At 30.5% G+C, this 25,449-nt stretch overlaps 1 protein-coding gene and 1 pseudogene across 2 annotated transcripts in view; one reads left to right on the forward strand and one right to left on the reverse strand.

The window, feature by feature from the left end:
* Positions 1–1,597: 1,597 nt before the first annotated feature.
* Positions 1,598–2,424, reverse strand: LOC111636735 (annotated as a pseudogene).
* Positions 2,425–9,048: 6,624 nt separating this feature from the next.
* The window catches only part of LOC111636733 (protein Gawky-like), a 273,290-nt gene continuing 256,889 nt past the window's right edge, over positions 9,049–25,449 (forward strand). Inside the window, exon 1 of one of the 2 annotated variants that reach the window (XM_023382051.1) lies at positions 9,049–9,156. The gene's annotated coding sequence lies outside the window, so the exon portion shown is untranslated. The remainder of the gene's footprint in view (positions 9,157–25,449) is intronic. The other variant, XM_023382053.1, reaches the window with a different exon arrangement.

The following is a 25,449-nucleotide window of genomic DNA, read 5'->3' on the forward strand; positions in this document are numbered from 1 at the left end:
CGAGATTTAGGATTTTCGTGTCTTTTGCCAGCTTTACTCAAATTATTTAAATCGTCAAAGCCAATCTCATTCTACACACTAATTTTATTTGAAAATAGTAGGCAAGGCCAACAAAACAAATTTTGCATTTTTATGCATCCACAAAGCCATTTTATATCTTCATAAATTTTATCATGAAAATGTCGAACAAATTTTTTCTTTTTCATTATATGGTCTCGAGCCAAAACTTTTTGAAATAAATTTTCGATATCACAATTACATTCTAAATTGCTAGCTATAATATAAGGGCTAAAATTAAAAATAAAATTATAAAAACTTACTTGTTAAAATAAAATGTGTGATGATATACAATTATACATACCTGGTACAAAATATTCAATTGTATGAATATACTTTTAAAGAAAATTATAAATATAGTTTTGTGAAGAAACGTACATAAAAATAACATAAAATAGTCTTTACTTTTTAAATATTAAAACAATCCACCTAGTTAAAATTGCTCCCTACCAGTGGCTCGTGGATGGAATCAGAGACAGTCTTGGTAGGTGGGCGGTGCGGTGCATGCTTGTCAAATCCCGAGGGTGCCGATACCGGTTATTGTCTCTTTTGTCTCATCACTAGTATATCTCAAAGGACGCGACAGGGTCGTTGTAAATTTTAAACGTTTCTCACCATAGCTGTAAAAATCTAAATTTGTTAAACTTAAAAGTCATTTGTTTTCTAACTACTATAATTCGTTTTAAGACCAGGTGTCCACGGAAATTTCCAAAATTTACGACTTTTAGTCACTTTCATTGAACTGGAAAAATTTCTGTCTTTATTACGAAGAAATCAGTCCAACTGTACTCGGCTAGATATTGGTCCGGTTAGGCTTTTGTTTAAGTAAAATTCCGGCTCTTTCATCAGGGTTTTGTTTATGTCCCCAATTCCCTAATCGCTTAATTATTTAACTACTTCTTAAGTAGAAATAAGTCGAAACCGGTTACTTCGTACTCGAATATTTGTAATCTCGGGGAAAAAATGGAAAGACAAATTTTTATGACAAACGGATACATAAATCGTAAATGTAAGGAAAAGAAATTCTAGAGCTTTTTGTGTATCTAGTGCATCTCTCTCATTCATTAAATTTAGTTGTAAATGACGCTGTCGAAGTAACGGTTAATTTTTTAACGTTATACAAGAATTGTACACGTATTTTTCTATATTCCCTTAAAGATGGGATGTACGAAATCGTGATATCACCGGTTTAACATTGAAATCCCTGAGTAATATAAAATCGGAGAGCGGAATAAATATATCAAATATTTTAATGGATTTTTTAACTCCCATCAACTATACAGAACTATCGTAAAAACATACCAGTAAATTCTTATCGGTTGGGTTAAGTTATAAATCTACTCGTTATTCACGTAATCGAAATATCTAGCGGGCGGGTGGCTAACTGCCCAGAATTGGTCCCGGATAGAATTGGAATCGTTATATGTGTGCAGCTTCCACCGGCTAAACCGGGTGAGGTTGATGCTCTATAAAGCGCATGCGCGAATGTGGCTTTTTGGATAAAAGACACTTCAAACTGAAAGACAAAGAGAGGTTTTATTTATTTATTTACACATATTTCATATTTTTATTTGACAATTTTTTACATCTTTTTTTATTTTTTACATTTATGAAAAAGTAAGGAAGATGGAAAAGCTATTGGAGAGTTAAGTTCTGCAGCGTGGAGGCCTGTATGACCTTCTGTTTGGACGATATCCTCGAGTATATGGTCTCCCACATCTTCGATAAAGTCCTCTTGGTGGTCTGTCTGTGGTACTAATTCCCGGTCGATTCGTTCTTTTTGGCATTATTTTAATTTGTCTTCCTCTAAAAAGTGATTCATCTAACGCCATAGCAGTCTGAATAGAATCTTTGTCCTCAAATTCAACATATGCAAACCCTTTAGGATGACCTGAGTACTTGTCACATAAAATTTTCACACGATTTATAGAACCACAGCCATAAAAATGTTGTTCTAATTCTTCAGCTGTTGCTCCATAATGAACATTGCCCACATAAACCGATCTTCCATCAACTTCCATTTTTTCTTCAAGTGATAAACCAAGTAACGCACCTGGAGGACTCGTACTCCTTTGTTTTTCAGTCTCACTCTGCATTTGTTTTAACTTTTTAGCTTCTTCTTCCGTTTCCCTTATTCTGGCTTTTATAGCTTCGAATTCGTAATCTTTGATATTCTGTTCTTCGCCCGTATCGTCAACGGCACCTTCTGGTAATTCCTCGTTATGTTCACCATTCTCTCTTGTTTCAATTTCTTCGTCTAAAGGATCGCCTTCGCCATTTATGTCCGCCATTTTGATAAAATATTGATTTTAAAAAATGTACAGTATTTAAAATTGAATAAAAATATTCAACTTTCGGACTTCTTTGTTCTCTAACCTCAACTTGTGGCAGCCGGAACAATAATGAGGAACACATGGCATGTTGCCGGTATGTAAACTACATAACGCACCCTGGTGGTCGAACCCGGCATAACAAAAATTAAATATTTTTCTTAACACTCTTCTCGAAGGCTTTTTACAGTACTTTTCTAACATTTTAAGTTGTTTCGGCCGAGGCACTATTTTCTCTCAGTGACGTCTCAGTGAAGTAATTCTAAGAAACTATTAATGCTTGGAATTTAAAAAATAAAGCAATACTAAAAGAAATCAATTTATTATAGATAATTTAACAAATATAAATTATTATTTTAGAAAATGTGGGTCACAAAAATTATGAAATATTTGGTGGGCGGCAAGTATAAAAAGGTTAACCCTACAATTGTGACGGTCTCGAAAAAACGAAAAATAAATGAAATAGACGAGTTATTGAATCCGTTCGACCACATCAGTGTCACGTATAAAGACACTATATTTAAACAACGTTTATGGATGGTCATAGGTGCTAAATTACAAACAACACGGGTAGGTCTAAATAAACACTTGGCTTTATTTCCAATTCACAATTTGAGTTCGAAGTCCAACACGCATATATTTATTTAAAACTAAGCATCGAGTGCGGCAAAAGGCTCGACCAGATTCCGAATATTCTTATAATACAGCCGCCATTATTTATTTTCAAGAAAGTCTTTGATAAATTTCATTATAAATGTATTATAAATTGTTATCGTTTTATTTTAAAATTTATGTAACTAATATAATTTTACTTGCAAACATATCAACCTCTGGTCCGCGGACTCTTTGGATTCCGTAAAGAGGTGAATCATGACTAGGGAAGTGTGATGTCACTGTTCTATGACGTATGCCTGCAAAGTATAGTGAAAATAGTCTTACTCGAGAAAAATAAGTCGTCCGGAAACATGCCAAGTGGCGTGGTTGAAACAAGTGACAATTATGAGTAGTCACGTGACGGCGACATAAAGACAAGTCACGTGTTTTGTATAGTCTGTTCTCCAACGTGCGACGCCACGTTCAACTTAATAAATGGCGGCTGGAAAGCTTAGTTCTAGTTCTATGGTATTTTGTGTATAACACACTTTGTAAAGCTCGTCGGAAAATCATCTGTGTGTTTTCTAAACGTCCATCAACTCTTTATCTCAATATCTCTTCAATTTTTTTTTTTTTTAAGTAAACGCGAAATGATCTCGCTCTATANTATTCGGTCACGTGACTACTCATCTCCGGCGTGTTCCTGATAACTTATTCTTTTTGCGAAGAATTCGCTGAACTTTAGAGACATCATTAACAGAGATATTAAAACTTCGTTCTACTCTAAATATGGATTAAAATCAACATATAATAACGTATGATAATGCGATAAATAACTAATAATTCTGTTCTATTTTTAAATGGCCTAATCTCTCATGTCGTAAACAAAATTGCATAATATTTATTTACATCAAGACATTAGACATCTTATGTTGCATCTGATTAATATATATCATGATAGAATTATTGTCGTTAGCGAGCGGTTTTTCCTTTGTTGCTTCATATAGTCAATAATAATAATAAGTCGTTTCTAATTACAATAAAAATTTATAGTATATTATGATCTATCACGTGATGTCTCTAAAGTTCAGCGAATTCTTCGCAAAGAGAATAAGTTATCAGGAACACGCCGGAGATGAGTAGTCACGTGACCGAATAGCACCGACAAATGTCATGTGACACGCTTCGTACGCGTCCGCCGTCCGATGTGACGCTCCGCCACGAAAACAAGCTTAAGCAATGGCGTCTTCGAACGGGTACACTCGATAAGTATTCCGACAATTTTTTGTTCATAGCATATTTTATATCGATCATTTCCAACAAATTATACGTCTTTTCGAAATATTCGAGTGAAATTAGTCTAGATTTGATTAATTTTATGAGGAAACATCTCAAATAGCCGTACCCCCTAATCAGCACAAGTGCCGTAGTTTTGACACATGAAATTGCTTTTCTTATGACATTTACTGTACATTGTATCTACATATTTTAGTAGTTTATAAGATATTCTGCACCATTAAAAGTAGAATACGAATGCAAATTAATCGATAGCCTACTCTGATATCTTTCCTTGTTTATATGTAGGTCTATATATATTAATAAATATATATGATTAAAATATCAGGTAACATGTCTTTTAGACTCTGTATCGTTGCTATAGGCAAGCGCCAAATCCGACAGATGGCGCTGTTTTTGAGCCAAGATGGCTACCGAAACAGGTAAGGAACCGACTATGTGCTTGTTCAGTGCCTGAGCCGATTCAGTTTCCGTCGGTGACGACTACTGCGAGGACCAAATTGAGAACAAATCATTGAATTTATGTCAAATTCTAGACTATATTGGCGACAGGAAACGTTGTCTTGTAGAAGGCGAAGCCGTTTTGGATGCTGGACACATCGTATTTTTGGATTAAACTCTAACAACAACACCGAAGTTCATGTTGCTTTAGTGTTGCAATCTCAGATATTGGCATTTTAATACATCTTAATTACAGGGGCACATCTTAATTGTACGTGCAATGCGGGGCTGTCTGGTTTTTGTAAACATGTGATAGCATGATTATTATACGTTAACAGGTGAGAAGTATACACCATGTTCCAATATAAAAACATAGTTTTATTTATCATAATAGTTAAAATTAGTGCGAATCTGAATGCTGTTCTGCTGAGTCATTCAGCACTTATACAACATAGGCCAGTCAAAAGTTTGTAGCACACATTATGTTGTGTGTGTACAGTACACGACTCATATATCCAAAACGGCTTCACCTTCTATAAGATAACGTTTCCTGTCGCCGATATAGTCTAGAATTTGACGTAAATTCAATGATTTGTTCTTTATTTGGTCCTCGCAGTAGTCGTCACTGATAGAAACTAAATCGGATCAGATACTGAACAAACACGTGGTCGTTTCCTTACCCTGTTTCTGCAGCCATCTTGGCTCAAAACAGCGCCCTCTGTCGGATTTGGCGCTTGCCAATTACTGTCAATATCTATTGATACTGTTTGAGTTTTTGCCATCTTACATTTATTCTATTTGTCCTCTAAACCTCTAATTCATTATCTGCCTGTAAATATGAAAATCCTCCTCTCTCTAATCTGTTCCTAACCTTTTTTGGTTTAACTTTAATTACTCTTTGTTTGATTAATAAACACAGTATCAATTGTAAATAACATATACTGTAGTTCTGTTGTCGCTGCATCCTACAATAATTCATCTAATCTGTATATATAGCAAAATGTTCCATTCCCAACCAACACTTTACAAAGACACAGCGAGTAAGTAGGTCACACCAGCAGATAATCCGTTGACTCTGCTAGTTACCGTGGTACTATCGATAGTATCGTGATGGAGTGATCTATAATTTAAAAATATGCATTTTTACAGTCAAAAGTTAAAGGGGTCCCAGTTGTAAAACTTAACCATAAAATGGTGTAGCTGTACGCTATATTTTTGTAAATATTAATTTAGGTTTAGTTTAGTCTCTTCTTTCTACCCTTTGTCCTATTGTTCTATTTCCTTCTAGAACTTTCTTATCTATTTCTTATCTAAATCCCTGTCCCTTGGGTGGGATGACCAGTTCTGAGAAATGTGAAGAACAAAGAGTGAACAGGACCCTGAAGACAACGGACAAAGCATTCTCTTGCTGGACTGCGTTAGCAACGACGGAGCAACGTTGCCATTCTTAATACTGTACATTTGTACTTTTCGAGTACATTTTGCCTTTTCGAATACATTGAAAGTATACTTAGATTTTTAGTACATTTTGAGTACATTATAATATTTCAGTACCATTTATGGTACAAAATAATATTTCATGCCTTAGCGAAAAAACTGTGTAAAAATTAGTTTAATAAAGTCTCACTAGTGTCACTGCTTGCTAACATGATTTACCCAATCGCAACATACTCGTGGTGTATGTCGGTCGACATCAACAACATATAGATAGTTGCACGTGCAAATATTATGACTCAGTGGTCCTCTTTCACACGTGTCACATTCTCACGAGGACCTTGACAAAATTTTTCACTCCACGTGGTCCAAACAATTCAACTCTGTAAAACAAAAATATTGGACAGTGTTGCGGTCGCGATCTATTTCTTGTTAAGCCGTAACAGTCGCGAGCTATTTCATGTATAGATATAGTCGCGGACCACTTTCTGTAAAGCGGTAAAAGGGCCGGAGCAGTAGCGTAGGAGGATCGGAAGACCTAACACACTGCTGGACTAGTGTCTTAGCACTCGGCTGCATGTAGCTACGCTCCACGTTTCGTACTACTGCTTATACCCCATGTAAAATTAAAATTGGAGTTAGCCATTTGTTATCTCTTAGTAAATGTGTTTTTTATAATATTGATACATCTTGTCAATCAGTTAATTATTATATCGGCTAGTTGGGAACAACCCAACAACAGATAAGGAAATCGATGATTTTAAACTTTTCTCATTAATAATATCAAAATAGCCGTTAAGTCAGAGTCGAATTATTACACAACATAGTTTTGAAATTGTACAGTACAAATAATATAAATACTTTTATATTATTTTCTACCACTATAATTTAATTCTTAATTATGAACTTCAATTTTAGTAATCTCGGAAGTACGTTAACAGAAGGGGTCGTGTTTTAAGGTAGAATCGACGACAGTGAAAGGAAAAATCTTAAGTATAGAAGAAGAAGAAGAACGCAACGAGTCAAATTTTTGGAGAATATTGTGTGGTATCCCACCCAGCAGTAAGCATAGTGCAAATACACCGAACAAAATCCCGGGTATCCCTGTTTCTATTGTATATATTATTTCTTCATCCCCTTGCTTCTATCCTTTTCTTCCATTATTGTTAAGTTAGTGTATAAGATTAATTTTAAGATCGAGCTTCATATTATCACGATCGGGATCGGGATCGGTACCGCACATTTGAATATAACGAGCTATTGTCCTTGCGGTAACTTCGCATACTATTGTAATATATCGTGACGTTGGAATTCCCAAAGAAGAATCTGTATATATACGCCAAATTGTTTACTTGTAAAAATATATCAATTATTATTTTTACCGTATACTGTCTGCCTTTGTGGTAAATTTTAATTTCGCGCGAACTTTCACAATAAATTGTCTTACTGACAGAGCATTCAAAGTAGCCACGAAAAAGTTAGAATGCCGGATATTATTCGAAAAAAATTCGAGATGACACTTACATCACCGCGTGCACTAAAGTGAGCTTTCGCAACCTCTAAATTTTCATTCATAAAACTACTTAATGGACACTGAAACGAAACTATCTGAGCCAGGGAAGACGCCATTTTGTGGTGTGCTCTGTTACACGATCTTCTTATTGGACCATTTTTTTTCCGCGAAAACACATTTAGTGCGAACGTGGCCATTAATTACTCCATACGCCAATTGGAATTAGAGAATCCTAAGTTTATCTTCCAGTTGCGCGAAACACTCGTTCACCGAGCTCGAGTTCTCGACACTGGATGTGAGTCGAATAGGCCACGGATAGGCCGATTTTGTGGTTACATAATTTCACTAGATTTCACTTAGCGGGGATATGTTAAAGATTTGGTATACGCAACGGCCATTATAGATATGGAAAGATTAAAGAGCGGATTATACGTGCAGTCCAATGCATCACTCCAAAGATGTATGGATGGATATTGAATATCACTTTGTTGTTCTACGTGCCGCAAGAGGTGCGTAAAATTTTGTTAAACTACCAACACTAATAAAAATTTTGTAAGAAATCGTAATAAATAAATATTCTAATTTTAAAACGTAAATTCACAAAAATGGTTCGAAGTAATTCGAACACGACGAGCATCCGTTTTACGTTTCCGCGTGGAGGCAACAAAATCCTTAAAACGAACAATTTAAAATTAAAATTTATATAAATGAAGTTTCATTTAGGATCCGTATCTAAGTAATCTCTATTTATATACTCGGTGGCATTTAATTTCATAAATAAATCTAAACATATTCGATGTAACAGATGTGGATTTTAATTTCTGTTTTGAATTGAGACATTGGGATCTTTGCAAATTATCGTGGTAGATGCGCCAATCTTTCCTTATTTAAGTATTGAACTGTTTATATTTTTAAATTAAAATAAAAAATATATATATTACGCAACATAGAAGATAAGAGCGATTGGGAGATGTAATTATACTACACGTTCTCGTCATAAAATCGAGTTTTATACAATTTTTTTTTTTGCTCCCTACTATTTGTACGCGTGAAAATTTATTACTTATACATTTATTATAATAAAATATTGGAAAGGAATTATTTCGATTCCGTTGTCTGTGGTTAGTGTCGCGACTGCTTTTCACGGATAATCATCCCTTTCGTCATATCTCCAATAGAACGAGTATGTAAATGATAATTACCAATTTCGAATAGTCTAATACTACGAATTGGCTTCTAATAGTCAGGNTATTAATATTTGGGCTAAGGATTTATAATTTTAATCATGTTTTCTCAATTCTAACAACACATTTCATTTATTATAATAAAATATGGAAAGGAATTATTTCGATTCCGTTGTCTGTGGTTAGTGTCGCGACTGCTTTTCACGGATAATCATCCCTTTCGTCATATCTCCAATAGAACGAGTATGTAAATGATAATTACCAATTTCGAATAGTCTAATACTACGAATTGGCTTCTAATAGTCAGGTAGGATTATATAATTATCATATAAATGTAATATTTATGTTAAATATTGTGATATATTTTAAAAAGAATAAAGTTTCGCTGTTTATTACGAATTTCATACGACAGATGTCGACAGTAGCCAAGATTCTAGATTTTAGTTATTTTCTGGAATATTTTCTTTTCAAAATTTAATGGCGGAGTTTTAAAATTTAAGAAAAAAATAAGTAAAAATGTAATTTTATAACCGAATTATGTTGTAGTTTATTTTAAATTAAGTTCATTAAATTGTTGCCGTAATTAATTACAGAAACTAAGCCAATTTCTGTTGTTTTATTACAATTATCTTATATGATCTATCGCTTACAATGCGAAATAATCAAGATAATTTCTGATTAAACGATTGAATAAATATGAAGAAAATTCATTCTGTAACACGGTTTTCTATAACAAGAACTGGAAAATGTCCCATTTCTTATTAGAGAAAATTGTGAAGGGTGGAGAAATGTATCCTACATTTCTCAACCTCTTTTACACGACAAATCAATTAGAAGGCAAAATAAGCTTCTGGGATCTACCAATTGAAAAGGGCTGATTTAAATTAGCTACGTAACAATTAATCGATATTAGCGCTTGATAATATTTAAGTTATCGAGTATATCGTTGTGACGTATGCTGTGTGTTAAAAATACAAACAGGTGATTCGTGACGTTTGTAATGCACGATTTCGTGACGATAGAACATCGTGACATTTAGTTACGATATATTGTAGACCATTAGTAATTATTCAATTTCTGCCATCCGTTTTGAGAGTTATGACGTTACTCGTACTGTACGTGTAACGCAAAATATCTGGTAATTGTTGTGATAAGTATATAAAAGAATTAATTTTTTATATTTTTACTCTTGTTTTAAATCATAAATAATAGAAAAATCGATTTATAACGAACAGAAACAGTGAAAAAGTATAGAAAATTTTCATTTTATACATTAAAAAAATCTATTTTTGTGTCAAAATGTAAGGATGGAAGTATCAAAAATTCACAATAATTTGGAATTAGATGCAATGGTGGATTAATGGCGACATTTTCACTAAAATCAACTTCCTTAAATTACTTCTTAATACAGAATAAAGTAAAACTGGAAAGTAATTCATCTTTAAACTTTTTCTTTAAATTATATGGAGGAAAAACACAGCTTTTTAGAGGCCCCAGAATCTCGGGCCCTTGTGACTCGAGAAGTGAAAGAATCGATAAATCCGTCACTGCATAATCGCATTTAAAAATATTCTTATACTTCAAAGAATATATCCACGATGTTGCCTTATGAATATTTACGCATCTTGTCATAATTATAAAACAAATTATAAATTTTTAAATATTTTATACGAAGCTCCAAGTACTGCCGTTGTTTTGGCACCACCACTTACAAGTTAGAGTTTCATATTTGTTGGTTTTAATTTAAATGCACAAATATTTCAGTTGTAAAACTTATTTCTTGCATACGTTCTTTGTAAATAGAACGTATGTAATGCCAGTTTAACGTATTGAAATCAATGTTTTAAATATTTATATTTAAAACGCGAAGAAAAAAAAAGACATTAATACAGCATCCTGTTATAAAATTACATTTATCGATTGATAGATTTAGAATGTAAGCACCGTTAAAGGAATCTTTTACGCGTGTAAATGTTACGAAAAATAATTAAAATTATTCGTAAAACAGATCATTTAATACGATTTAATTATCCCAGTGTTAATTATACAGATTTATGAAGCGAAATAAATTTTTTTAAGAATTATTATTAAGGAGTGGAGCCGATAAAAATTCTGCTTATAAGGGGGGAAAGAAAGAGATGTTAGAGTGAGTTTTGAAATGAAATAATCTCGAACGTCTGTAGTGATGTCGATCCGATCGTTAGAAATGCAATTTTTACTGCGTCAGGTTGTTCACAAATCGATCTGAAAATATTTCTTCTTCAGTTCCTGTCGAGACGTTATCATGGAAACTCGAATGCATTTCATTCGTTCAAGCATCGAGTTCTTACTCTTTCGTTTGATAATTTCGTTTTAAATTATGCAATTTTATTGATAAGAGAGTACGTTTTCGATTTTCTTAAACTAAACATTAAACGATACAATGAAAAGACGTGATTTAATTAAAGCAATACATCGATTTTCGAGTAATGCTGTAATTACGAAGGGAGCATCTCTTAATCGGTTATTTCCTCTTAAATCCGCAATTGTCTATGGACGAAATTAAATGTTTTCGATTTTAAAGTCATAAAAATTAATGCACGTAACTGAATTTTATGATTTATAAAATGCTACTGAAAATTACTTCCATCGGAGAATAGAAATGCTTTCTAATAGTGTCCATAAAAATATGTTGAGACTCATTTAACTTTTGAAAAATTAATTTACGTGTATGTACTGTACTTTCTTCTTTTCTAGTTTATTACATTGAAAAAATAACTACAATTAATATATTTTTATTATTTAAAAATTTTATGAAAACGTATCATTTACGTATGATTGAAATCACGACTACAATAATTGGAACAAGCAGTCACTTCGCCCCTTTATTTTTTTTCACGTAATTAATATAAAAATAATTTTTTTAATCACTTGTCTATTGAATTATTATTTAATTGCATTAAAAAATTAATAATTTCTTTCTTAAATAAATAATTATATTTTATAAAGTATAAAGAAATAGGTCTAACTCGTAAAATGGCATATATTTTGAAAAAAATATATAAATTTTTGGCAGAATATTTGAGTTCTAAAAGATCAAAATTAAGAAAGAAAAAACAATTACACCACGCGATAACTCTTCCCCGATTCCTGCTGTGATGACTTGTTTAACGGATCATCATTAGAATCATGTGATTCACCGCATACTAATGATGATCGACTTAACTAACTTATTGTTTTCTTGTCTTAATTTACATAGATTTCCATTAGTTTATTGCTACATCGAGCAAAATATGTGTAATTCTAAATAAATTATACGTAGAGATTACCCAACCCTATATTCTTAAGAGTGCCATTACAGGATGTATTCATTATTACACTAATATACCTCTGAAAATGAACGTCAAACATATTAGTTAATTACGCGCAACTCGGCATCTACACCGTAACGTTATTAATTTAAATTAAATTATTTGATATAAAAATTTCGAAAAAATATATTTCGTAAACAACGACAGAAAAATATTCAAATAGGAAGAAAAAAATATATATTAGAAGCGAAGTAATATCTTTAAAGGTTGCTTTTCTCTGCACATCGACAGTTGCACTGGGGTAAGCAATCGATGTTACCATAGTTACTCTGTCTTGGTCGACTGATCTTAATGTAAAGGAAGGTGAACATCTACATCTTTAGAAGAAAGGGGTGCTGACTTCAATTATACGAGAGTGGAGGCAGTTTCGTTAGCATTGCGGAAGATGCCAGTAATTTGATTATCTAGGGCAATCCGATAACTTTTTATTTCTCCCCAAAAAATGGATTGTTATTCGAATTTTATCATCTTCAATTTTATTGACAACACTTTTTATATTTTCATTGCAGTAAATACCCTTAAAATTTCGGTTTAAAAATGCTATTAAAAAATAAAATTAAATGAATGACATCGATCGTATGTGAAAATGGCGGAAAAATCTTAGATTCCTTTCTACTTAGCTTTACATATTGTAATATTAAATATTATGATAATATTTATGATGATTTAGAATATTATTAACCTCTGAGTAACGTTAATATAGTACTGGCTTTTAAAACCAAATAAAATGTATCTTAAATTGAATTATTATTTTGTATAATGTATGAAAAATATAAATGAAGAACGAAGAATGGAATATTGTAACGACTGTAGGCAGACGAGTCAAAAAATCCAGAAGATTCATTAATTAATTGATTTATTGACACGATGAACGAGTGATGTATTGTGAGATGTACCACAAGGTTTGCTCATTATGTATGGGTCCGCAGTATGTTGGTGGTTTCGTATGCAAAATGGAAAATCTTTGCCACCAGTTCTCTGATAGGTTACAATAATTACTCATTACTATGATAGGTTGATCGAACGTCCCCATTTTTCGGGGACAATCTCCGATTTTGCCTTAATATGTGGTCGTGGGATCGATCATCGACTAGAGCAATTTTATTGACACGCCAATATAACATCGTCAATTTATAGATCAATCAATAAATAAAGCTTAAATAATCAGAGTTCAATCAGTTTTATATTCCATTTTCACTGATTCTGAAATGTGTACCCGGTTAGATTGTAAATGATAAAATAGCACTTTCGGTGGGATTAGAGTGCGACATATTAAAGTCATCCATAAAAAATTTTTGAGATTTTGACTAGATTCAAATCTAGGTCCCTCAGAGTGGTATATAAGTTATATCTTTTAACGGTTCAGCCATCCGTCAAGTCTTCCAAGAAGAATCAAAAACAAAGATTACACGCGATCAGAATGAAAATTCTACATCAATCGCTTGGAATTTCCGAGAAAAAATAGAATGAGATTATATTATAAATGTAATAACAGCTCCTATAGACTAAAACCGAAGGAATAGAAATTTTGAAGGTTCGGTCATTCATTACTGTATATAGATGATATACAAATCGTCAACATTCCTAGAAAATCTAAAAATTGGAAAGATTCGAAAATAATGACGACTCAAAAGCCATGAAAGATTTTAAATCATAGAGAAAAAGACACCCATTGCTATGCGTGACTTTTTCAATAATTTAATAAACTTTTCAAAATAATGAATTGGAGTAATGGAATTAGACAACGCACGCGTGGGCGATATGCCATGGGACAGGTGATTTTCGCGAGGAATTTTATGGGAAACAGACTCTTATTTAAGTGTTAAACACGTGAAGAAAACTCGGAAAACTTTATGTGGCCAGTCTGTTAATCAAGCGCGAATAGAACTACCATAAGTTCAAAACCAGAAATCGGGATATTGTAAGTGAGTAATTTTTGTGGTAAAATTTGATGGATTCCCAATATTAGAGAAGTAGTTGTTACTCTGAAAAATAAGTGAATAACCCTAATTAAACTAATTTTATTGAGTTATCAATTATTGAACAATTTTTATTATCTGTTGAACCAATCGTACTTGTTTGACTTATTTCAACTAAGTTTTTGTTAGAAAAACCTGGCTACTTTCATTATGGACATGATTAAGAATAAAGATTCTCTTAGTGCTCACAGGGCAAAACGAGTAAAAATAAAATAAAACCTAGACTTTCGCTAGACGTAATCATTGATTCATCGTCGATGATTGCATAAAACCATCGATAATTTTGAAGCCATCGCACAGTACTACACAAGAATAACAGAACGAAACACGTATGCTACAGATTACGCGAGGACAGATGGTGTATGCATGACCAATCGCATGGTTACTAGATTATACAGTAAGCATGCCCACAACTTCCAGAGTTCAGTGGTTTTGTCTACTCAGCCACCGGCATGCACTTCAAAACAATGAGAAATACAATTAAGATTCCAAGCAAGAAATACAAGTCAAGAAAAAAAGAATAAGAAAATGAAGACATTACTATTTAGTGTTTTTAATTTTCTTATTATTCTTCTATCAGTCCTCTATTGAAAATTTTTTCGATTGAAAAAAAGGAATTTTGTATTATGTCATCATAAAAATATCTGTATTTCAAAGTTTAAAAGCGCATTTCTATATTGTTTATACTTTTTATTCTTGTTATATTAACTAGAAACTTAATAAAATTTTACCGACAGTAGAACGAGATACTAATTCTTGGTACTCGAATTAGTTTCTCTATTGTCGCGTGAACTCGAAGCAGCGCATCGAATAATTCGAATACCCAGTACAAGTTCTCGTGAGCAGCAAGACATTTTTGGAATTGAGCACGTGTAACTTCTTGTAGTCAAATACGCTCGTCGTTAGGAAGTAGTTGGAGTAATTTTAGATTAAGCCTACTAATAGAATAATTTTTACGTATTTTTGCACCACTGTATAAGATTTCACTCAATGGTGCATTTAGAAATATGGGAACCCCTAAGCTTACAATATGCAGGAGCACCCTAAACAAATAGTGCTACTTTTGCATTAAATGATTATTTTATCATTTTCATTTTGCAATATTTGGGATACTGACAGACTAAAACAATTTTTGTTGTACAGGTTTAAACGAATATTTGTATACAAATGAATCGAACTAAAACTACGCTAAAATTACAATGTAAGTGGTAAAATTGTTAATACAATAGTACATGTCACAAATAATAACTTACACAATACTAATCTTAAATGTAATTTTTGGGAGGTAAAAGATGATTTCCGTACATTTCCTGCATTATGTTCCAGCCATAGCGTGTGTTAGAACAAAAGGGGAAAAGGCACAGCTATTAAAAATCCGTGATTACTACTACCATTCTGTTCATGCAAAATATATTCATATATTAATATTACTCAACTGATTATGCCTTTTTACCCTACTTAAACTTTTAATTTACACTAAATTGTTTCTACGTAAAATTATTTTTTCATTATTTTATTGTTATTATTTTGAATTTTTGAGTCTTCCGAACTCATATACCCGGGTCTAGTGAGTCTAATGGAAAATGCGGAACTACTTTCATTATAAAAATGAACGTAAATGTGTGACATTTATCTGATACTAGACAAATGTTTAAAGAAAAATACTCAAACCTGTTCAAAACGGAAAAAGATTGAGTAGGGTGCATTCCGGTTTACACAGGTTTTTTTTTGTATCTTGATCAGGGTCAGTTCAAGATATCGACATGGGCAGTTGTCCTTGCCGATACCTGGATCCGATCCTGGTCTTGTGTACAAATTAGGCACCAAGATCGATTTAAAATCAGAATATACAACTCTGCAGATTAGGAAATTATGACCGTATAACAAACCATACATCCTAAAAAGCTTGTATGAGGGCTTCCGGGTGGTAAGGAATGAGGTCCGACATATCCGGGATGAACCAACACCCGAAAACCTTCTGGAGTTTTTCGACCCGTCCGAATTCGTTCTAGGGTCCCCCATAGCTATAGGCTGACAGCTTAAAATACGCCCCTCACTATAACCTTAACTATAATGGTTTGGTTAACTGCGCTAAGAAGGAAGAAGTTTTAAAAAGCGGTTAATTTAATAATAGGATAATTTATTACTTGGAAAATTTTTATATTAAATATGGCAGTGATTAATTTTTTGTGAGAGAAATGTTCAATACATTTTTCTAATTGGCTGACTGCCATTTTTATCACTTTATTCCATTTGTTGGAATATAATTATGAAATTGCATTCTTCTTTTTTAAGCATAATTCTATTATTGTGTTAACTTTATTTAGTTTTATATGGGGAAATATTAATAGTAATCATAAATTAGCTAAACAAAAAGTTACAGAAAATTGTTTCCTTTCATAATTTCATTATTTGTATATTACAGAATGTTAATTAATAAAGTAAATATCAATGTGCAGATACTTTTTGCATAAGAAATCGGAAATTTTTGAAGACTAATTTAATTACTTCTCACTAAAAAATCAACAAATAAAAGTATTTTTATTTATTGTAGAAAAAATAAGATATATCAATAGAAAAGTTGTTTATTTTTGATAAAATATGGGAGGTAAAAATATTTTTAAAAAGTTTATTTTGATGATATACGATATTACGAAGGTTGTTCATCTTTATGAAATATGTCAAACAGCAATGTAAAAGATACTTGTTTTGTAGAAATAAGAATTTTCAAATCTTCAAAATAAAATATATATTCTTTTTCACGAAATATATTAATGTATACACGGAAAAATAAATGTTAATAAAATAGCTAATCATTACAAAAAATTTACCAGATATGGAAAGCTTAATTTAAAATAAAAACACAATTAAAAATTGCACCCCAATTGCTTGTTTTAATTTGGATTCTATCGTCCAATCGAATTTAAAAAGAAATTATGAATATTTTTAGCAGATTAATGTTCATAATTGTCGTTTATCTCGTAGGTTATTGAATTCATATTATTTAAATTATTTATAGCTCTTAAATTATATTCTCCGTGTCTATTTTGAGAAGATGTATTTCGTAATTACGAATAGCCTATTCACCTATGTCAATACATTATCTATTTTATAGCGTATTTGACATTGTAGATCCATCTTATACACATTGATAAAATATGATTATGTCGAGATAACTAATCAATAAAACGAATTAACGAAATTATCGACCAAAAATTTTTTTAAATCTGAAATTCGGCTTTCGTGTCTATATATACAAGAAAAGTAGATAAAGTAGACCCCCTATAACACCGTAGATAATTCCGTGTTATATGAATTCCGTGTTGTACGAGTCACTTAGATTTTACAAATACGAACGGCTCACGTATTTGTAAAATCTAAGTGACTCGTACAACAACACGGAATTTATATAACACGGAATTATCTACGGTGTTATAGGGGGTCTACTGTATTTTAGTACTTTGCTTAACTCCTAAATTCAGTTTTCTTGCATGCGTTGCAATGTTCCTTTCGTGAATTCCTTGTATTTTTAAAGATTTACTCGCATATTTAATTAATTTCAAAGCGACGAAGCCATTGAAAGTTGTGAAAAATATACAATTTTTATATGTATATCAATAGCATATTTTGCACTTTTTAAATAATAAATTTCCGGTTTAATATTAATATTTATAGTTTTTTTTAATGAAAATCGATAGCGTGACACTTATCTCTTTCACACTTATAACACATTGCCACGAAAATTATAGACGAATCGCATGATGTGTGTTCGTTATGAGTTAGATGACTCATTTCATACAGACTATCATAATTTTAGGAAACCAAATAAAAGACATTTTATTAGGTAATTTATTTACTACAAAAAATAAGAATTTCCATATTGACAAATAATAAATATCGTAATATATATTAAAAAATCAGAACAATTCAAGAAAACGTAATAATTAATTGATAAATTGATAAAAACATTAATAATTTATCAATAGAACAAAAAATAAACTATTATATAATTCAGTTTATTGAATTCGACGGTAAAATATACAATAGTTAATAACACGAGCGATCATAAATCTGAAGAATAGGCTTATTATATGATATACATTTCACTTATTGTTTCCACATTAGATTATCTTTTTATCCTGTATGATGTTATAAAAAACCCATAAAGTTTAAGTAAATGACTCGTGCATTAAAAAATTTCATAAATTCTAAAATGTTAATGCTTTTCATAATTTCTAAGTGTAGATTATACATATTGCAAAACATTAATTTATAATTCATATACAATAGAACGACTGCTTTACGACTGGTATAGATTTTCTTCTATTATTAAGTGAAATGTACTATTTCATGGTTATCTCCAAGTTATTACATAACTAAAACTGTATATTGTGATATTTTTATAAATGTAAAGATATACAATACCCTTATTTTACTTCAATCGAAATTGATATCCGTGTACCAGTATTTGTAATTCACAAAGAAATACTAACGATGTTCTGTATTTGTTTATTTTAAAATGATTTTAATTACTCCTGTTCCTAAGAGATTTTTCTTTACAAAAAAAATTTATTCACGTAGAAGTATAAAATACATTTCTACCTTAACTACAAACATAGGAATATAAAAAAAAAACTGTAATTGCAGTTCTGAAAAATTAATCAACAAAAATAATTAGACAGATAATTTAAAAAGTATTTCGCTTGATGATAAATGAGGGAATAAAGCGCGATTAGCGAGATATTGCAATTCATCAAGATTCTAGCCAGATTATGAAAGAGATACGATCAAATTGCAAAAATTCTTTATGAAAGTTCAAGCCCAAACTACCAGATTTAGTAATATCTTCTAAATGTGCATCCGGACAATAACGAGCATAAACTGTTTTTCTAGTATCATATACTCTATGTAGAAAACATATACTGTATATATATATATATATTTATTTATTTACAAAGTAATTGTTTTTGGTTATTGATAGTAATGTTTACATATTAAAAAAAAAAATTTATTCGTTGATGCTAATATAATGTTTGCGAAGCCAGCGATTAAAATAAATTTTTCCATTGTTAAATGGTCAAAGGATTTGCAAAAGGCAGTCAAACTAGTTTTGCTTGTGGTCGGGGCATCGACTTCCGTCTCACCTAATCCTGTTATGGTTAATCAGTTATTCCCGAAGAAACTACAAGGTAGAATTTTTAAATTTATATATATAAAATAAGCTAAAACTTTTAATGAAATCTTTATAGACGGATAAATAGATAGAAAAATACNTAAATATGTTATGTATGAACTAAAAAAGTTTCTGGGTGCAACAAAAGCTATTTTTACATTTATCTCGGATATTAATTTTCTCGAATAGTTAGGTAAAATAGTATATTTAATATTTTATTTCTAACATTGTCGTTATTTCGAAATAAAGATTTTCACAATAGATTAATGTAAAAACGTTATGAAAGAAATACTTCATAAACTATTTTGGAACGGACTGTTTACCTACAGTCCATTCCAAAATACAGTAGTTTCCATTAATCTTTCGAAGAGATGAACACGTTTCCTATTTCGAACGAAACGGGAAAGAATTGTAAAACGAAAAATATTAGTGTAATTATTTGATAATAAGAGTTTGTTTGTGTCATATTAATTTTATACATTGTAGAAGTTGTTTTATTTTTTATATTAATTATTGTTAATCATTCTCAAAACCGTTTAGTAATGCATAAAAAGTCAGCATTGTGAAATAAAATTACATCGTGATTTGTATATTTTAAAAATAAGAAATAGTTTTTTTACTTAATTCTGTTTTTATTAAATATGTAATTTTACACTTTACAAAACTATACAGTTTTGATTATTTTCTTTAATAATTTATAAAATAAACTGAAATTGTCAATTAAGTAATTTGCAGTAGTGAGACTAATGCAATTACTATGTACTGTACAGTATCACAAACTACCTAAATAAGACCAGATAGTGGACTCTAATACTTCTTTAGTAGTTGCGTATTCGTTTTCATCGTCATAACCTGAATCAGGTGAAATTGTTTTTTGTTTTTAATACAGTATTAATCATATATACCTTTGTGTTTTCAAAACATAGATACAAAATTATATATGCTTAAATGTAATGATTAAATTATATATACTTTAATTTCATCTAAATAAAACTCGGATGTATTTTCGCCCGATAGTAGCGTTGAAAACACACCAGAAATTGGCTGTCTGGTCTTATTTAGTGTATTATGTATGAAGTTCGCTTTAAGCAAAAAACAAACTTGTACGCATTATTTTTTCGGATTGTAAATAACGAGTGTATTATGAAATTTTATAATACACTTGTCTAATTATTGTTTAATTGAAAAATTCAAAATAATTCTGTGTTTTTACTACACTATGGAATTCCTTTTGATATATAGCCTGTACAATTCTACGAATATGAAAATTATACTATAATATATTCAAATATATTAAAAATTATCATCGATAATGTTCGTTAGAATATTTTAAATTGATTTATCACGTAAAATTTATGGCAAAAGTGTATTGTACTAAACGAATCTGATTCTATTTGTAGTATTTATCGCGAAAAATCGAAATTTGAATTTGCAGATAAAACATATTGACAGAAACAGTGACATCAAATTGATAACCAGAATATCCAAGTGCCGCGTTGCAATTCTTACGTTTATACGAAAGCAATGTTGTATCATAGTGCAAGTGACATTTATAATCGATCATTGCATACATTGTTGATATTTTATGGAGAGATAGATATAGTGGGTGTATAGAATTGGCCGGCTCTATCAATATGGGTCATATTAAACTCAATTTTTATCAGCAATATTTTTATAGGACTTACTACAAATACTTTCTTTAATTCCGAGGATTTTTTTATGTTAAAAATCGAGTTCGATGCAATTATTCTATAGCAGCCATTATATGTAGAATGCCAGACTGTATTTGTATATTCCATACTGTATAACCGTGTTTTGTACGTTGCTCACGCATTGTTCGACGTAAGAGGTCAACGCCATTTATTTTGAGATAAAATCGGTTTTCGTCAGTATTTTAAAACTACATTATAAAGCTTTTAGGCTCGTTCTATTACTAATACAATTTATTTTTCTTAAAAGATTAAATGCTATCTAAATAAACTTAAAATTTAATAATTACAAAATACATAATATTGCTTAAATTAATATTTCTAATTTTATGGAAAATATACATTAGGAAACACGTAGTAGCGATATCACTACTGTCAACATTTATGAGCTAAATGGAAATAGGTTTTTATATAAAACCAAATTTCTGCTTCAAATATTATATGATTATAAACGGATATTACATTTAAAATAACAATGTTTTGATTTGAAATTATTACTGTAGCGACACCAGGTTTCCATTGTGAAGATTGCCGTAGCGAAAATTGTTTTTAAAAGTTTTTTATTAGGAACAAGCTATGACGTATGCAAAATCTCGATTCCAACACGGGAGTCGAGTCTCGGCTCGATCCAGAAATTTCGTGGATGTGAACTCGAACTCGCTCTCACTGTCACTGATTGTCGACGGCCGGATGATCTAGCGGCTAAGGTGGCAATCTACCACTCCGGAGAACTAGAGATAAAGGTAGTAAAAAATCATAGGAATTTTTCAAAGTGTGGTCCGTCCGGATATGTCAGCCCTTTCCTCGTCATCCGGCTACCCAGTGCGGGCTGGCCAAACTGTAATGGGTTTGTTAAAATAGTCCTCTTAGTCAGTGCCTGATTAAGCCTGTAGCGAACCCTACACAAAATTTAAGTTGGGGTCTCATTTAAATAATTGCTTCTAAAGACGTCTTAAATAATGTCACTTAAAATTTTTGTTAACAATACAGAATACAGACACTAATACAACAATAATTGTATAATAAAAGAGTTTCTAGTAATAAAGAAAATTTTTAATTTATTATTATTGTTTTCTGTATTAAATCCGGGCCCCACCGAATTACGGGCCGTAGACATTTGTCTTATTTTTGTCTATTAGTTAATCCGGCAGTGCTCTTAGTGCCCACAGGCCACAGGCAGAACCAGTTAAAAAAAACGGCTATGGGTTATTGCATTATACTAGAATGTAACAAATAATTTTTGTCTGCATGAAATAAATTTTAAGAAAGATAGTTTTAATACTTTTGGGTTTCAGGAAAATATTTTCAGTCCAAGAGCTAGCTAATTGAAGTTTTAACTAGAATAAAGAAAGCTCTTTCTTGGCCAATAAATTCTACCTTAATAAAAATCGAACCGAACAATGGGTTTTCAAAAATACCCTTGATTCCTGACATTAACATATGGCGAATATATTTTGAATATCCCACATTCACGATTCGAATTTTTAAGAAAACTAAATATTAATTTCGCAAGAATGTTATTGTTAATAGCATAAATATATCCTTTATAAAATTATGATTATGCGAATAAAGAATTTACTTACTAAAAACAAATATTTTCTTTTGAAATGTTATAGAAGAATAAATGTTTAAAGAAAATTATCATATAAAGTAAATATAATAAAACTTTGCATAGATAGAAATAATAACTTATCATTTAATGCTTGAATAAAAAGTAATGTTTACCACAGTTTTATTATATTCAATAATTCTTTGCTAATTATTAGTTTGTTAAAAAAAATAAAGCGAAAAATAATTTGTACAAATAAATAAAATTATGTTCATATTTATTATTGAAATCATAAATCAATTATATCAAACGATCCAGACACTTTCACAATTCTATCAGAAGAGACCGAATTCGATTTCCAAATAAAACTGGTGTTCTGCTTCTATAACAAGATTATTATGAACAGATATTTACATAACTTTTATCTTTTAGGCACACAATGCAATTTTCTAACGTTGACATTACAATTAATGTTAAATTTATTTATTTATTTTTAACAAATATTAATTATAATTAAAACAATACTCAATATACATAATAATAAGTTTTTTGAAGAAATTACTAAAATTTCCAAAGGAATAAATTCTTCTATCAGTTACGAGATGTGTCAAGTATTATACACTGATTAACCATAGAATTTTCAACAAAATGCTTTGTGTTGAATGAGAATTTCTTATTTCTTTCTAAATTTTTCTGTATTAACAGATAAAACATTTGAAAAATAACGTATTAATAAATATCGTTAAATTATCGAAAATAAATAAGGTGTCGTTATTATTGAAAACAATTTTGAAATGTTTTTGCGCTGGCATTGATGAACAATATTTCTATAATCAAAAATCGGATTACTTATCCTGTAGTTGACCATTATTATTATTATTATTATTATTTTTTAATCACAATAAAATGATTTTTTCATTTTTCAAAAAATAAAATAAAATACATTTTTTCGCGGTTATTAAATGCGTTGCAATTAATATTTTACTTTTGACTCATTATTTTTATATAAAAATTGATAAAACGCACTATTTAAAAAATAAACCAATGAGGACTTTTTTTTAAAATAAGGATGATGTACATTAGAGTAATTCTATTGTTATTTTTTCTAAACTCAATGGATTCGATTGGACTACCGGTAACCACGATTAATACCTGCGACAAATCCCGAATTTTTTCATATAAAAAAAGTGTAACTAAAAACTCATTTCCTGCAAATTATCTGTATTTACAGTGTACATTGCAGAATATTTTTCAAAATATATCGGACGGAACATAAGTTTTGTATTTAATCACAATTAAATTTTAACAAAAATAACTTGTTTAGTGAAAAATAAATTACAAAAATGATTCTCTGAATTCTAAATAATTGTAAACGAAAATTAATTAATGTACTTTTATTCACATATATATGAATTATATTTCTAAATTATACTATTACAGCATATTGTTTTTTATTCGGTTCGTAAATTAGACATTGTATGTGCATAGTTAATGATAAAATACTATACCCAAACACCCAAACAATTTTATACATAGAGATTTATTAATCTTTATCAGCAGTTCCGCTTATTGTTCATTACAAAATTATAAAATAACATGTAACCTGGAAATTACAGTTTTTATAAATAAATATATCTTAATTTATAAAATTATATTATGTATTTTAAATAACTACAAGATACAATTTTATTCAGCAAATTATAATGACAAAAATTGTTATTTTTAAATCTCTTTTTATAAATTACTGTATAATGTAGTTTGAATTTATATTCCTATATATGCATTTATATAAGTGTCAAGTTAAACATTTAAAAGTACTGTGAAATTATATTTGAATTAAAAAATTCTAAGAAACTTCATATTAGAAGAGATTGAATCAGATTTTTTCCTTAATTTTAGGAATATAATTATCCTATCTGGAGTTAGCTTTCATGATACTTTATACTTTAATAAAAATATACAAACTGTCAAAATTGAAGAACTTAGATCTTGTAGTTTACAATTGTTAGATTGACTAACTGTATAAAGTTTATAAAATAAATAATTGGAAATACAGTATAGGAATTGTGGACGTCATAAAATGTCATGCCCATTAGAAATGCATAACAAGAAGAGCAAATCATTGAATAAGAAATGCAGAGTTATGCAATTATCTTGTCACAGATGAAGGAATATCTAGATCCAGCATTGGTAAACATATGAAACATAAATACTATCGTAGTATATGAGTTTTTTTTAACTTGAAATTATAACTGAATGATTATAATTAGTGTTAAAGTATAAAAAAATTCTAGTCTTTTAATATTATCAAATTAGCTAGATACAGAAAAATAAAATCACCTAATACTTAGATATCAATGAGATTTTTTAAATTACTGTACTGCATAAAATTACCAAAGTAATATTTCACTTCTTTTTATTAATTGAATTACTTAAAATATATTTTTTAAATTATAAATATTGTTTAATCAAAAATTCACAATACATCACCGCGTGCACTAAAGTGAGCTTTCGCAACCTCTAAATTTTCATTCATAAAACTACTTAATGGACACTGAAACGAAACTATCTGAGCCAGGGAAGACGCCATTTTGTGGTGTGCTCTGTTACACGATCTTCTTATTGGACCATTTTTTTTCCGCGAAAACACATTTAGTGCGAACGTGGCCATTAATTACTCCATACGCCAATTGGAATTAGAGAATCCTAAGTTTATCTTCCAGTTGCGCGAAACACTCGTTCACCGAGCTCGAGTTCTCGACACTGGATGTGAGTCGAATAGGCCACGGATAGGCCGATTTTGTGGTTACATAATTTCACTAGATTTCACTTAGCGGGGA

This window comes from Centruroides sculpturatus, unplaced genomic scaffold, assembly GCF_000671375.1.
Source record: "Centruroides sculpturatus isolate CEXI.00-Female unplaced genomic scaffold, Cexi_2.0 scaffold1083, whole genome shotgun sequence".
Lineage (NCBI taxonomy): Eukaryota > Metazoa > Arthropoda > Arachnida > Scorpiones > Buthidae > Centruroides > Centruroides sculpturatus.